This window comes from Crocodylus porosus, unplaced genomic scaffold, assembly GCF_001723895.1.
Source record: "Crocodylus porosus isolate Cpor-Errol unplaced genomic scaffold, CroPor_comp1, whole genome shotgun sequence".
Taxonomy (NCBI): Eukaryota; Metazoa; Chordata; order Crocodylia; family Crocodylidae; genus Crocodylus; species Crocodylus porosus.
This window is the reverse complement of record NW_017728886.1, coordinates 167,917,426-167,931,901: the sequence shown is the minus strand read 5'-3', so window position 1 is coordinate 167,931,901 and position 14,476 is coordinate 167,917,426. Positions and strand designations below refer to the sequence as shown.

The window sequence follows — 14,476 nt, the reverse complement described above, 5'->3', positions numbered from 1 at the left end:
TTGGCGTAGTGTGCTGCTTTAGCACTGAACACCCAGGTTCTTTCAGATGTGTCCCCGAATCGCATATGGCTGCCTTGTTCTTTAAACCGGTTCTGAGGAACTAGTATTAATTTTGTTTGTAAAAGCAGGCTGTACTTGGAAATGCGATGCATCGATAACAAAGAGACAAAAGCAGCTGGTAGTGAACTCTTTCGAACGGCTACCTCGTGCTCTACGTGGGCAAGGATTTGGATAGAAATTTTTAAAGTAAATTTTAAGTGAGGCAACCATCCCCTTCCGCCTCTCTTCCCTACCTGCTTTTTGAGTGGTTGGGCTGACTTACAGATTTGGTATAACTTAAAGCAACATTTTAAAGAACAATAAAATAAAGTGGATTTGTCTTTGAAAAATACAATTACCATGTAGAATAATATGGTCACAATTGTTTAATAAAACGTGTTTACACGCTTTGACATATAGCCTGTATATGGCATTTACTAGGATTTATTTTTCTGTCACTGTTTACTGAAGAAATAAATAAAAATTCCAAATAGTACTGCTTGAATTGTTCTTTCACAGAAGAAATACAATGGAGCATTAGCCTTCCTTTGTAAAGTGGCCACCAGGTGTCATCAGAATGCTTTTATTTTTATTAATTTGCCATTGCTCTTTTAATGTGTATGGGCATCTTGTGTTTATTCAGAAACTTTCAAACTACCATACAAATAACCTTCCCGAATAGATTATGCCACCTGCTTCCTTGAAAAATTCTTACATGGCTCTTTCTAACTCAGACATTTAAATATGCTTATGATAAAATAAATAAAGGGAATATAATAAAGCTGCAAATATATGTGTATATGTATAGTGACATATTATTAATGTATTCTTTATCTCAAAAATCCATTTAAAAGATGAAAAACCATACCAAAGCTAGGTTGCTTAGGCCTAATTCACATTAGCAAAGCTTCCCTTTTGAAAGACTGCCTATCATAGGATTGTGATAGGATGCTTTAAAGTTTGTAGTCCCAGACTAGGTGAAATTGATTTTCAACATCATGCTAAATGTTTTCATTTTTTATTTTAATGCTACTGCTAGAGGGCAGAGTTAAGGTGGTTTGTGTCTCCAACCTCTGTATTTCTATACCTTAACATGTTTGGATTTCTTTTATTTCAGTAAGTTCAAACCTCCACTCTGAATTTCCTGGATTTATAAATGCTTGTTTTTTGGCATAATGACAGCATTCCAATTGTATTATTCCCTCTATTAGTATTACTTTAAACTCCATCTTGAACTAGTTGGGGAATTTGACTATGTACCTCTGTAACCTCCTTTTTCATATGCACTGACTGCTGTTAAATTGCTAGGCAAAATGTGATTATTTTTATTGGGGTAAGAAAACAAAAACAGTCTTTAAGCAAATACAACCATCACTCCTTTTCACATCACAAGAGCAAAAAAAGAGTACATGTCCAATTTCCCCAGTTGTGATACAGATTTCCCTTGATTTATGGAGGTTCTTTATGTGTAAATTTGCTCTTATGCGATGAGCATATTTAGACCCATAATTCTCTATATGCCAGGTAAATTTGCTCTTTTGCAGTCAGCATAGATACCCCCATGCCCAAGCAGGTAAGTCTGTGGGGGGAGTGGAAAGGACCACGGCCACTCACCCCAGTCCTGGCTGCAATGGCCCCGGGAGTGGCTAGTGCCAGCTGGCTGCACCATTCTTCACCTGTCCCCCTGCACCTGGGCTCCACTTGTCTGCACTCACCTCTTCTCCTGGGCTGCGTTGTGCCCTGGTGCAGGCAGCTGGTGTTGGCTGCTCCCAGGGATGCTCCAGCATGGGCTGGGGTGAGTGCAGACAAGTGTAGCCCTGAGCGGCGTGGGGTGCGGCACTCACCCCAGCCCGTGCTGGAGCGGCCCTTGGAGCAGCTGAGGGCACGATGCAGTCTGGTGGCTACAGGCAGCTGGCATCACCTGCTTCTGGGGCTCCTGCAGCAGGAGCTGGGGTGAGTGGGGACAGGTGGAGCCCCGGGGGGGGGTTCAGGGCCCAGTGGAGCCCACTGGCTACAGGCAGCTGGTGTTGGTTGCTCCCGGGGCCACAGAGGCTGGGGTGACTGCCTTGTACAGTCCTGGGAGCAGCATCCCTCCCTTCCTTACCACCATGGGAACCTATCCCTATCTGTTACATTGTAAAGTGGGTTCGCTTTATGCAAATTTGATTTATGCGCTGTTCTCCGGGAACACGTGTACCACATAAATTAAGGGAAACCTGTATAACATTTACACAAATATAAGATGAGGGCCTCCCCAATCAGCATTCACGTTCAAGGAGCCCTCACTAAAAACAGTCTGTCATTAAACTCCTGCCAAAAGCAGCATGTGCTCAGTAATGGAAACCAACTCTAAAGTTGATTAAAAGCAATTGGCACTGACAGTGATTATAAAACACATGGCCCATATACTGAAGAGAACCTGCCACAAGGATAAGTTAGTGCAGCCTATCTGAATAAGATGTATAATAGTGCCCACTGCACATAGTCCCCCTCACTGCTGACTCAAGTCATGGTGAGCCACTACATTGAATTAATTTCAACTTCCTATTCACTCCCACAGCTGAGCTGCACCTTTCTTTCCCATTTCCAATTAATCCTCTTTTGTAACCAGCCTTAAATGTCTGGAAACATAACCAAACATTTCATCATTAAATGTCTGGCAAATACCACTATACATTTCATCCGGAATCCCTCTGTAGCTCCTTCTCTCAGCCTGCTGCATACGATTAGTATGGCCCTGCCCTCTATGAGGTGGAGTTGGATCAGGTTGCCCTGCATCTCAACTGCATATAAATTTTTGGAGGGTCCCAGAACTTGTGACAAGAACACCAGGTTCCATTCATGAGTGGGGGGGTACTAACTAGCTCATGGATCAATTGTGGGAGGTACTGGGAGTACACATATATACTGAGCAGTGTTGAACTGTAGGGTCACCATGGATTGAAAAATTCTTGTTTCTGCTGAGGCTTAGCCCAATGAATTGTGTGACAGTAAAACTGTCATGAAATGATCAGTAAAGCTAACCGCACTTCATCGTGCATTGGCAGGTGCATGACAAACAGGTCCAGGGAGGTGATACTTCCCTTCTATGCAGCATTGGTCAGGCCACAGTTACAATACTGTGTCCAGTTTTGGGCACCGCACTTCAAGAGGGATGTGGAATCTTGTATTTGAGTAAATATGGTATATGTACTTCCATCTACTAGTCTCCTGCTGGATCTTGGCTTGGCCCATCCAGAAAAGTAAGTATTTGACTGCTCCCAACAAAGTTGGAAATAGTCGTTAAGCTGAAACGACAGGAAGTTTTTGTATCTAAACAGCATTAGTTAAACAGTGCAGTATGGATATTATCCAAGAGACTTGTTCCACACTGTCTTCTACATCACCAACTGTTCGCTTCTGTCCTTTAAAACAGTGTAACAATAAATTCCAAACAGGTCATTCATTCTGCCATTCAGGCTTTGTTTTAAGAAAGAGTAGGACATCCAAACTTTATGGTAATTTTCTGGGGAAGTTGTAATCCTTTTAAAGAGGGGACAGAGTGAACAAGTGTATAGCATTACTATTTTTATTGTTAAAGGGTAGGAAATAATCCAGAATTTTATCATCATTTTCAGCCTACTGTATGATAGATAGGTAGTGCATTTGTGCTCAATAAAGATTAGAGGTGCACCAGTACATCAGTTTGATATCGGATCGGCACCTATATAAAGAAAATTGAGCACATCGGATATTGGCCTGATGTGGCCGATTTAATTTGGCTGATAAATGCCCGTGCATGCACACAGCTGCATTGCAGCATGTAGGCGGCAAGGAGCATGCAGCCCGGCAGTTTGGAGAGCTGCATTCAGCTGTTAAGTCTGGTGTGGTGGAAGGGAATGGTGGAAGGGAAGGGGCATGGGAGGTCAGATCAAGGCCCCCATGGTGAGGGGAGTGGGGCAGGGGCTGGGGTAGGCGCTGTCCAGCCAGGATGGGTGTGGAATGGAGCTGTGGCTTGTCCGGGAGGGCATGGGGAGGAGGGGGCAGGTGCCCTCAGATCTGCATAGGGTGTAGGCGGGGTGAGCTATGGCTGGGGCTGGGGCTGTGCTGGGCTCTTCCTGGCATGTGGAGGGGGGCGGGGGTTGGGCTGGGGCTGTATTCGGGGCATGTGGCAGCAGCACTGGGAGGGAGGGGTTATGGGGGGGACTACAGCAAAATTTGGGGTGGGTGCAGCCCCTTCCCCTGTATCTCCCTCCCAGCACTGCTGCCACCTGCCTGAGCACAGCTCTGCCCAGCCCCTGCTGGGAGGAGCCCAGCGCAGCCCTACTCTGTGCAGATCTGGGGGCACAAGCCCCCACCATGCCCTCCAAGGGCACCCCTGCTGCACCCCCAGATAAGCTGCAGCTCCATCCCATGCCTGCCTTGCCCCGGGTGGGCAGTGCCTGCCCCAAGCCCCACTGCCTCCCTCACTGGCATTGATCTGCTCCCTCCATGCCTCTTCCCTCCCCTCTCCCTTTCCATCACAACAGACTTGCCAGCTGCACGCAGCTGTATCGGAAATTGGATCTGTATCAACAGGTATGCCTCCTTAAAAATTGGCTATTGGTATCAGCCCCCAAAATCCCTATCGGTGCACCCCTAATAAAGATAGGCAGAAAATAAAAACAAAACTTCACAGGATAAATCAACATCACTATAGATAAGTGTTCTGCAAGCCACTTTAAAAGAAAGATTTATATTAATCTCACATATTTTCATCACCTCTGTTTGTTTATTACTTGTTCTAGTTATGCCCAAATGGCCAGTCTTATACTTTTGACCTGCTTCAAATGCATTAGAGCAGTGCCATAAGAAAGAAGAGGGTAAAGTATTCTGAGAGTTCCCCAAAGATCAGGGTACTTTGTTTAGTGCTAGTCTTGAACATTATAAGCTTAAGTTTCAAGATGTTTCAGATCCTTTGTGCTGAATCTTTATGTACAGTGAAGTCAGGTGAGGACTTCTTCCTAAAATATTTTTATGAAGCTAAGTATTATGTTTTGGGCTGGCCAGAGGCACACTTCTCTGCTCCTCTTTCTGCTCTCATTTTGTCAGTCCTTTTTCTTTTAGCTGCTAAAAAGTCTTCAAAATTCACAAAGAAGGCTTTTGTCCATCTTTCCTCCCCTCTCTCTTTTTTTTACCCAGTTTTTCTGTTGGTTAACATTTCATGCTTAAAAATAACTGGGGTAAATATTCAGGAATTCTTAAAACTTATGTCTCATGGTAGGGACAAGTTCTGTTTCCTCTCGTTCTCCATCTTGAATCATTATTTCTTATAGTAAAATCTTATTTTTAGATTAGACACAGCCCTGAGGCCAATTTATGAGCTTAATGGTAATCTTAACACTCGTACAGTAAAAGCCATGTTAACCATCACTTCATTAACCGAACCAGCATGCTGGTTGACGTGGCAAAAGGGAACTGGAAGTGGGACTTCGGTTTCTGTCGAATCCCACAGCCTGGGGGAAAGCAGCCTGCGTGGGGTAAAGCAGCCTGTGCGGCGCCCCCGCTCCGTTTCCCCCGGCACACTGACACCAGGGGAGGGGCGGCACAGTTAATCTGAGATGTGGACGCAGTGGGTAGCGTCTTTGCTCGACCAGGCAAAGGCGCCTCTCTGATAATCGGCACGTTTGGCTATCTGGCACACCCCATTTCCCATGGGTGCTGGATAATGGAACTTTTACTGTACTTGGAGAATGGGAAGATTACCATATTTACTTGGCTCCACGATAAGGTATTTCCCTGACACCCCTCCCCCCCCCATTTAATAGGGGTTAGGGGAGTCTCTTTGGCCGCTACTCAGTCAGAGCCACAGCCCTTTTTTCCACCCCCCCAGCCTCTTTCCCTGTGGTGGTTTGGCCAGGACATAGGCAGACGGGCCTGTGCCCCTGCCCTGGGTGGGCAGGGGCACAGATTACCAGAGCTGTGTGGGGAGATCCAAGAGATATGGTCCAAGACTTAAGCCAAGGTCATGAGCCAGGGGTCAGAAGACCAGTGCCAAATACCAGAGAGAATCTGAGATCAGGGTCAAGGAAGCCAACCTAGTCAGAATGTTAGGAAAAGGAGAGAGCAGAACTGGTGCCAAATTTCAGAGAAGATCCAAGGTTGGGGTCAGGAAAAGCCAAAGCTGAGTCAGAAATCAGGAGAGCTGTGAACACAAGGCTTGCCAGAACAGACTGAGGCTGTATGAAGGCGTGCCTGTAGCCTGAGGCTGCAGGTATGTTTTAAAAGGGGTGAATGGCACTTTCAGCAGGCAGTCTGGTTGCAGAGATCTAGGTTGGCCATGTTCACCAGGGATCAAGGGCAGGTGTGGTAACTCATGTGCTTGGCTCAGCCAGGCCTGCTTGTTCAGAGTCCCTGACATCCCTGCCCCCCCTGCTTACCCTCCACATATCTGGCTCCGGTCCCGCTGGCTGGGGGCAGAGAGCACATGGTCGACCTAGCCCAAGTTGCAGCTACAGAGCAAGTGATGGGGGTGGGGGGAAGCAAGTAGTGGGGGGCAGACGCTGGGGTAGTCGGGGCAACAGTGTGCAGGCACTGCAGGGGCAGTCAGAAGCAGGGCAAGTGGTGATGGGGGGGATAGGTGGCAAATCATAAGGGGCAGGAGTTGGGCCACTTGACTCCCCCCTGCTGCTGCTTTCCCTACTGTAGTGGTGGGGCAGAGTGAATTTAAGATGACCTTCTAATAGAGTCTACACATGCAGAATTATAACAAATTTATAATTTTTCTTTGTGTATAGAATCTAATTATTGGGGTTTGTCATTGTCTGAAATTCAAAGTCATCTTGGATTCGGTTAAATACGGTAAATTTGCTGTTCTTTTTTTGGTTTTCTTTTTCTTGTTTCACTGTAGGTCTTGCTTTTTGTTGTTGGTTGACACAACTGCATTTAGCAGTTGACTCTGGCACAATATATACACTGGTAGTGTAGAATAAAAAGTGAATTTACTAAGGACTTGTTAAAAATGAGAGAGAGGATTAAAAAGTGACCAGTTGTTGTTTTGAGTTAACTTTGGGTGCTGATATCAAAGACAAATGAGCATTCCATATGGGTTCATAATAGCTTTTTTTCTGCCTATTAAAATGTGCTTAGAGTTTGACTCAGACTCTTTATCTGATGATGATTATTGTAAAAATCATCTATGTCAGTCATTTCTCTCTGTCATAGAATCATAGAAAATTAGGGTTGGAAGGGACTTTAAGAGGTCATCTATTCCATTCCCCTGCTCAAAGTAGGATCAGCCCCTGCTCAAAGCAGGACCATCCCCGAATTTCATCTGAACCAAGGCTTTGTGTAGCCGGATCTTGAAACCTGGAAGGATGGAAAGTCTACAGCTTCTCTGGGTAACTTGTTCCAGTGCCTTATTACTTTCCTGGTGAGAGTTTTATTTTCCTAATGTTTAACTTAACTTCCCTTGTTGCAACTTGAGACCATTGCTCCTTGTTCTGTCATCTGCCATCACTGGGAACAACCCAGCTCCTTCCTTTTTGGAACCACCCTTGAGGTAGTCGAAGACTACTGTTCAATCTCCCCTCAATTTTCTCTTCTCCAAGCTAAATAAGCCCAGTTCCCTCTGCCTCTCCTCGTAAGTCATGTGCTGCAGCCCCCTCACTATTTTTGTTGCCATCTGCTGGACTTTCTCCTATTTGTCCACATCCTTTCTGTAGTGGAGGACCCAAAACTGAACACAGTGCTCCGGATGTGGCCTCACCAGTGCATAACAGAGGAGAAGAATCACTTCCCTCAGTCTGCTGGCAACACTCCTACTAATGCAGTCCAGCATGGTATTAGCCTTCTTAGCAGTCAGTGTGAAAAATATTAATGAAAACTAAGATGCAGTGTCCAAACATGAGGGAAGTTTTCTAAGCTGGCATAAGAAGGATGGTGTATTTTAGGAACTTAGGGGCTGTTTTTCCGGCATGAAAGTGTCATGTTGAGGCAAGTGTCATCCATGTCCAGCTTTGTGCATGCTAATTAAGGAAGTAGTGAAAAGAATCTATTTACTTCAGTTGCAAAAGGGGTTTCAGATTCGTTTAAATCCCATTTTATGGGATTTCATGGGTTGAAAGGCTGATTAGAAAGAGTAGAGACATCTTTTTACTGGAAAAATATAAAGTAGCCCCTTTTACTGCTAGCACACACCTTTGCCAAGCATTCTGGATTGGGCATTCAGGTCTGAGCTGACACTGTGAGATGCTAGTTTCCTAACTGAGTATTGCTTTGGAAAGTTCCTTGCATCAAGATTAACAGAAAAATAAATAGAAAAGGAGAAATTTAGTACTTGTAGAACCACTTTTTTCTGTACAAATCCAGACCCCCTTTCCCTTAAAGGCTTGGCATATGACCAAAGAAAAAAGTAAATAAAAATTCATTGAGCATCAAGTTAAGGAACTTTGCAGTTCATTACAGGTTTATGGTTCATTACTAAGTTAATTGCTTGTCCTTTTGATCTTAACTTAAAATTACTGCTTTCTAAATTTCATCTGAGGATTGGGAAATGGCAAGTCTGTTTAATTATACTGTGGAAAATTCAATTGTATTGTCTCCACCTGCTGGCTGAGACTATCTATACTCTTATGGGGACTTCCATAGAAAAAGCTTGTGTGTGTGTGTGTGTGTGTGTGTGTTTGAAATTCAGCAAAGCACTTCGGCATGTGCTTAACTTTAGGCAGAGGAGTAATCCCATGGAAATTAGGCTACACGATCAAATACCTTGCTAATCAGAAAGAGGATTAGCAAGGTGAGGATTAAAAAGTGACCAGTTGTTGTTTTGAGTTAACTTTGGGTGCTGATATCAATGACAAATGAGCATGTGCTCATTTGACTTACACACAGGAGTTGGCTCATGAAAACCCTTGCATGGGGGAGAGAACTAGGATTTTGCTTCCTGCGTCTTGACTTGGAGTTCAGTGTAGTTCAGTTGTAAACTTCTGAACATCATAAAGTACAAAACCAGATAGCTTTTACCAGATGTTATGTATTCACACAGAGTGTGTGTACACACATACACACACACACACACACACACAGTCTCTCTCTCTATTAATTCATATTAATTTAATATACTCAATATAATACTCTCCATACATGCTGTTTCATAAAACTCTATATACTAAATGTTAAAATTAAAATTAAATGTTTCATAATGGATACGTTATATATGTAAATGAATCACATTTATTAATAAGTATATATATTGTATCCATGTGTGTCTATAAACAATATATATAATATTCTAAATATTAATACATTGATACATATTTTACACACATGCACACACACAACAGACCTTTCAGGAAAAATATTTGCCATGTCTTCATCAAGGAGAAGACACCCTGCTATCCACAGAAAACTGCCCCTTATACAGAACTTCAGCAGACACACTATCCCAGCCATTGGTTATGTTAAAGCATTTTGGGAAAAATTATTGAATGTAATGATTCCGGGCTGCATTCACATTCCTTTTAAAAATGTGTAATGGATATAAAAGTGTCCTGGATAAGGTACTTCTACTTTAAAAATGCGATAAATAAATATGTTTAACAAATAATTTACAGAATTTCCCAGGAAAATAAGAATATGTTAACTTGAAATTAATACGGACTTAGACTTTATTCAGTCATTTCTGAGTAAAGTCAGCCATTTCTGAGTTATAGAATCATAGAGTTCTTACAATTTTAAAGTAATTTGGAAACCTACCAGTGCTTCAATCACTACAGTAAAATAAATTCTAAGAACCTAGAGAACCAAATTTGGTATTTGCTTTTGGGTTTTTTGTCATGGAAAATCAGAGCTCCCCCTGCTTCCTTTGCTCACCAGGACATAGGTCCACACCCTGTACTCCCAAGTCACAGCCTCCCAGCCCTGCTGGTGCTCCTCAGTCCCTACCCACAGCCCCTCCCTGCCCTGCTGGTGCCACACCCTCCCCATCACAGCCCCCGGCCCTGCTGGTGCCCTCCCACCCACAGCCCCTCACGCTGCACCAGCCCTGCTGGAGGGGGGCCCCAGCTGCCAGGGCTATGAGATTAGGGACCTGGATCCTCAGCCTCCCTCCTGCCGCAGCAGCTCCCAAACCTCGGTTGCCTGTGGCCTGAGTGGGGAGCCTGGCTCCCTCTCCCCTACAGATGGAATGGTGGGGTAGGTGCAGGCTGCCTGGCTCCCTCTTCCCCCACTGGCGGAATGGTGGGGCAGGTGCAGGATGCCTGCTGTGGGTTCAGGCTCCCTACCCTGTTGCCCTTGTCTGGGGCCTCCGTGGCCTGGTGGTTGGGATCCGGCGTTGGGTGGTGCAGAGTAGGGCCTGGCAGGGAAGCTTGCTGCCACCACTGCGAGTCCTGCTCCGCCCTGGCAACTCATCCCCTGCCCTCCCTGGAGCAGTGAGGGCTGTGGTGTGGGGTTGTACCCCTCTATGATAGGGGCTGGGCAGGTGGTACATTGCCAGGGCATCACGGGGCTCATAGCAGTGGCAGTGAACTTTCCTGGTCTGCCCTGCTGTGCCAGGTCCTGCCCACCAGCCTGCAGAGGCCTCAGAGCAGGGCAGGGAGCCCGAGCCCTCAGCAGGCAGCCTGCACCCACCCCCACCTTGTACAGAAATCAGGAGAGTACATGTTCCTTCTCCACACCCTTTCCCTGGGAGTGTGTGCAGTGTCCAGCTCCACCCCACCCCTGGAGGAGCCACCTGTGGCCGTACCCTGCTCCCCACTGGGGCCCTGCTGCTGCTCATTATGGCCCTGGCCCCAAGCCCCATGCCCCACCGAGCTGGGCAGCAGCCCCAGCCCTACCCAAATCCCTCCCTCCCTACCTATGGGGGGCTCACTTCCCACCCCCCCACCAGATTTACCTGCGGGAGCTGGTCTCCGGACTGCCTGGCAGCCATGTGCATGTACATGGTGCCCCATGCCTGAATGCCCTTCTCTGGCCTCCCGCTGCCCCTTGGAGCCTGGATCTCTGCCAGCCTGTAGAGAGCTCTTTGCAAAAGAGCAAAATCCACCTGTTTTTCTGTTAAAATGAAATATTTGCATTTTTCTTGGGTTAAAGGGAAAATTGCATTTTTTTTTTTTCCATTTTTCCGTAGGAAGTGGAAACCCGGGATCACTGTTGATGACTATGTGTTGATCATGATGATCCAGCCAGTTTTTTTTATCCACCTCATAGAATTTTCATTGAGCCTGTATTTTCTTAACTTTTTAATGAGAATGTTGCGAGTGGCATCAAAACATTTTCTAAAGTCCAGGCATATCAAATATCCAGTGCTCTTCTCCCATCCACAGAGGCTGTTACCTCATCATAGAAGGAAATCAGGTGGCTTGGGTGTGACTTGCTCTTGGAGAGTCCACGCTGGCTATTCCTGATCACCTTGTTCTCCTCTAGGTGTCTCGCAGTAGATTCCTTGAGGACCTGATGCATGATTTTCCAGACATGGAGGTCAGTCTGACTGGTTTATAGTTCCCAGTATCCTCATCCTTTCTTTAGCCAATAATGTCATTGATTAAATGCTGCATGCATACACACAATCGCAACATGTAAGTGGCTGGGAATGCAGCCAGGCAGCTTGGAGAGCAGCATCCTGCCAGTAATTCTGTGATGGGGAAAGGGTTTGGGGGGAGATTGAGCCCTCTGTGGTAAGGGAAGGAGTGGGGCTGGGGCAGGGACAGGCAAGGCACTGACCAGACTAGATGGGGTGTGGGATGGAGCCATGGGCAGCTCATCTAGGGGGCATGGTGGGTGGGGAGCAAGGGGTAGTTCCCCACTGCTGTGTGCATCCTTGGGGGAACCATGGGGAGCACATGCTCCCTGGATTTATGCGCAGGGTGAGGGTGGGCTGCCAGGTGTGGGCTTGGATCCACGACTGCCCTGGCCTCTTCCCGGTAGGGGTGGGGAGGCTGGGCCGGGGCTGTGCTTGGGGTGGGGGTTGGTGGCAGTGGTGCTGGGTGGATTGGCTATGGGGTGGGCTACAGTCACTTCAAAATTCTTCATAACTTGAAGTTCTGAAGTTAGTTGACTCCTTCAGGGCTGCCTGAAATGGTGAAATGGTGCTGCTTCTGCCCTACAGTTAGTTTTAATCTTTGGGTGAAGAAGGACTCAAACTGTACCACTGCATGTCCCTTGGATTTACCTCTGCTGTGGAGTGATGTGAGCAAAGGGATGGAAACCCGTTTCCCAGGGCAAGAACTGTGGTGGGGGAACCCCAGAGCCCTGGGGAAACGACTCAAAAAGTCCTGGGATGAAAAAAAGCCAGGACAGGCTCCCAATGGGGAATCTACTTGGCAACAGAGTGGCACCCGGTGTTGGACCCAGAGGGGACGGCAAGGGAATAGCTGTCAACACACGCGCAGGACGTGGGAGTCAGGAGGGGAGAGCATACCTCCCCATCCCTTTTCAGTTTGTTTAGATTTAGTTGGAAGCTTTCATTGTCCTGAGGCCAGAGCAGAGGTCCAGGGGGTGTGTCCTGGGCTGAGAGATCAGGGGCCCTCGGGCAGTAGCACAGACAGCCTACTAGTCAGGCTGGGCTGGAAGGGACATAGCTACAGTAGTCAGTCCACAACTAGAACCAGTGGGCAGGACAAGAAAATGTTGTGGGGCCAGATTGGGGTAATGTTGGAAAGGCCAACGCCCGAGAAATTCAGGAACATCTACTCCACAGTCAAGTTCATCAGGTTGGCTCATGGAAGGGGTGTAGGGGAGATGGAGACTCAAGGCCATCTGCTGATGGCACCTCCAAGCAAGGCCCAACTAGAAGGGAATCTCCCGTGCTAGAACAGAAGACCTAGATGTGGTGGGCAAGTGTTGGGGGCTTCCCTTGGGACGTGATGTACGGTTGACGTGGGTGCCCGAGGAAGATCTCAACCGAGGCAGGACCACCGGAGTGGGAATGCCTACTGGAATCTAGATGGGCACAATCCCCATGTTCAAATCTCAAAGTTTTTAATAGTGATAGCTGTCTATTTAGTAAGGGATGGGTTGCCAACCGGGTATCGTCCGCCTAGCTGGATGCAAGGGGTGGGGGAAGGTTGCATGCGGTAACTACTGCCGCTCCGTGTCAGGCTGCACACCATCCTGGCCTCCCTTTCCCTCCTGCTTTGCAGCTGGGGGTACACTGCTCTGTGTCTGGCCATCATGGGGTACAATGATTCAAAAAAGGTTGAAAACTCCTGTAGTAACGGATTCAGCAAAGAAAGATTTGTCTTCATAATTTAGAGATCTGCAGTGATAGGGGAGAGATTCAGCACCAAATTTATACAGAATGGAAAAAAGAATTAAAACTATGTACAGACATTCAGTTTGTAGTGGGAGAATCACTGTTCTCTTGGTAGAAACCAGAGGTGTACAGATATTCAGGCTTTTTCTTCTGAAACAAAAATGGTCATTTCAGGAGAAAAATAACCACAGAACAACCAGGATTAAGTCAGTCCTGGGAGAGTGTCTCCTGAGAGACTGAATGTCCATATGCTTTCTCTCAGCTTAACTCCTCCTGGGGACCGGGAAGAATAGAGCCAGGAAAAAGGCTCGCATGCCTTCCTGAGATCAGGGTCACCCTGGTCTGGAGGAGGCATGGGAGCAGCTGCTTCAGCCCATCCTGTAGACCTGGAGGGGAGGGAGGTCCTGCTTCTCGTGCCAGAGTTTGTGGTGTGGGAAGCTTTGCCATGCAGCTCCCTCTGCTTGGCTGCTGGGTACTGGAAGCCAGGTGGCAGGGAGTAGCTCAGTCCTGTGTCTGCTTCTTACACCACAGTTCTCAGTGTGAAAAGCAGGCAGGGAGGTTTCCCTGCTATTTCTTGTGCTCCACTCCTGGGTACCAGGAGCTATACACATGGAGCGGCTCTGTCCCCTGCTGCCTTCCCTGATAGTTATTCATTTGAATAGCTTTTTGTATGCTCTATTTTCTGGATAAGTTTTTTGGAAGGATTTTATCTCGTCAGGATGTATGGTTAGAGCCATGTCTTCAGGCACTCATTAGTAAACTGAACAAAAATTTGGTATCACTAAATTCTTCTTAGGCAGTTTTTTTCAAAGACAACAATAAAGCAAGGACAGAAATATAGGTTTTTACATAAATGATGTGTTTTAAAATTAAGTATACATAGGTTCTTGCAGACTTTTTTTCAATAGTAACTTCAGGTTTTGAATCCCTCCCCCACCCCCATTTTATTTTAACACATTGCCACTAGTTTTCCACAGAACTTTTTCAGGGTGCAGTTTATATTTGGAAGGTGTTAATCTTGTTTTGACATGGAGAGGGCTTTATGAAGAGAAAGGTCATGATGTGCTGTTGGGGAAGTGTTTTAATTTTTTTTCAGATAGGTTTGGAGATTTTTGGGGTAGGGAGAAAGTTTTGAAAAGTTTGTGAGAGAAGAAATGCTTCCCTTCTCTGTTGGAGGTTTTGAAACTTGTCTTTCTATTGTTTTTCTCATATGGAATAGTGTTCCAG

The 14,476-nt window shown here is 46.3% G+C and overlaps 1 protein-coding gene across 1 annotated transcript in view; it reads left to right on the top strand.

Moving 5' to 3' along the window:
* The window catches only part of ZNF407 (zinc finger protein 407), a 465,343-nt gene that overhangs the window by 25,587 nt on the left and 425,280 nt on the right, over nt 1–14,476 (top strand).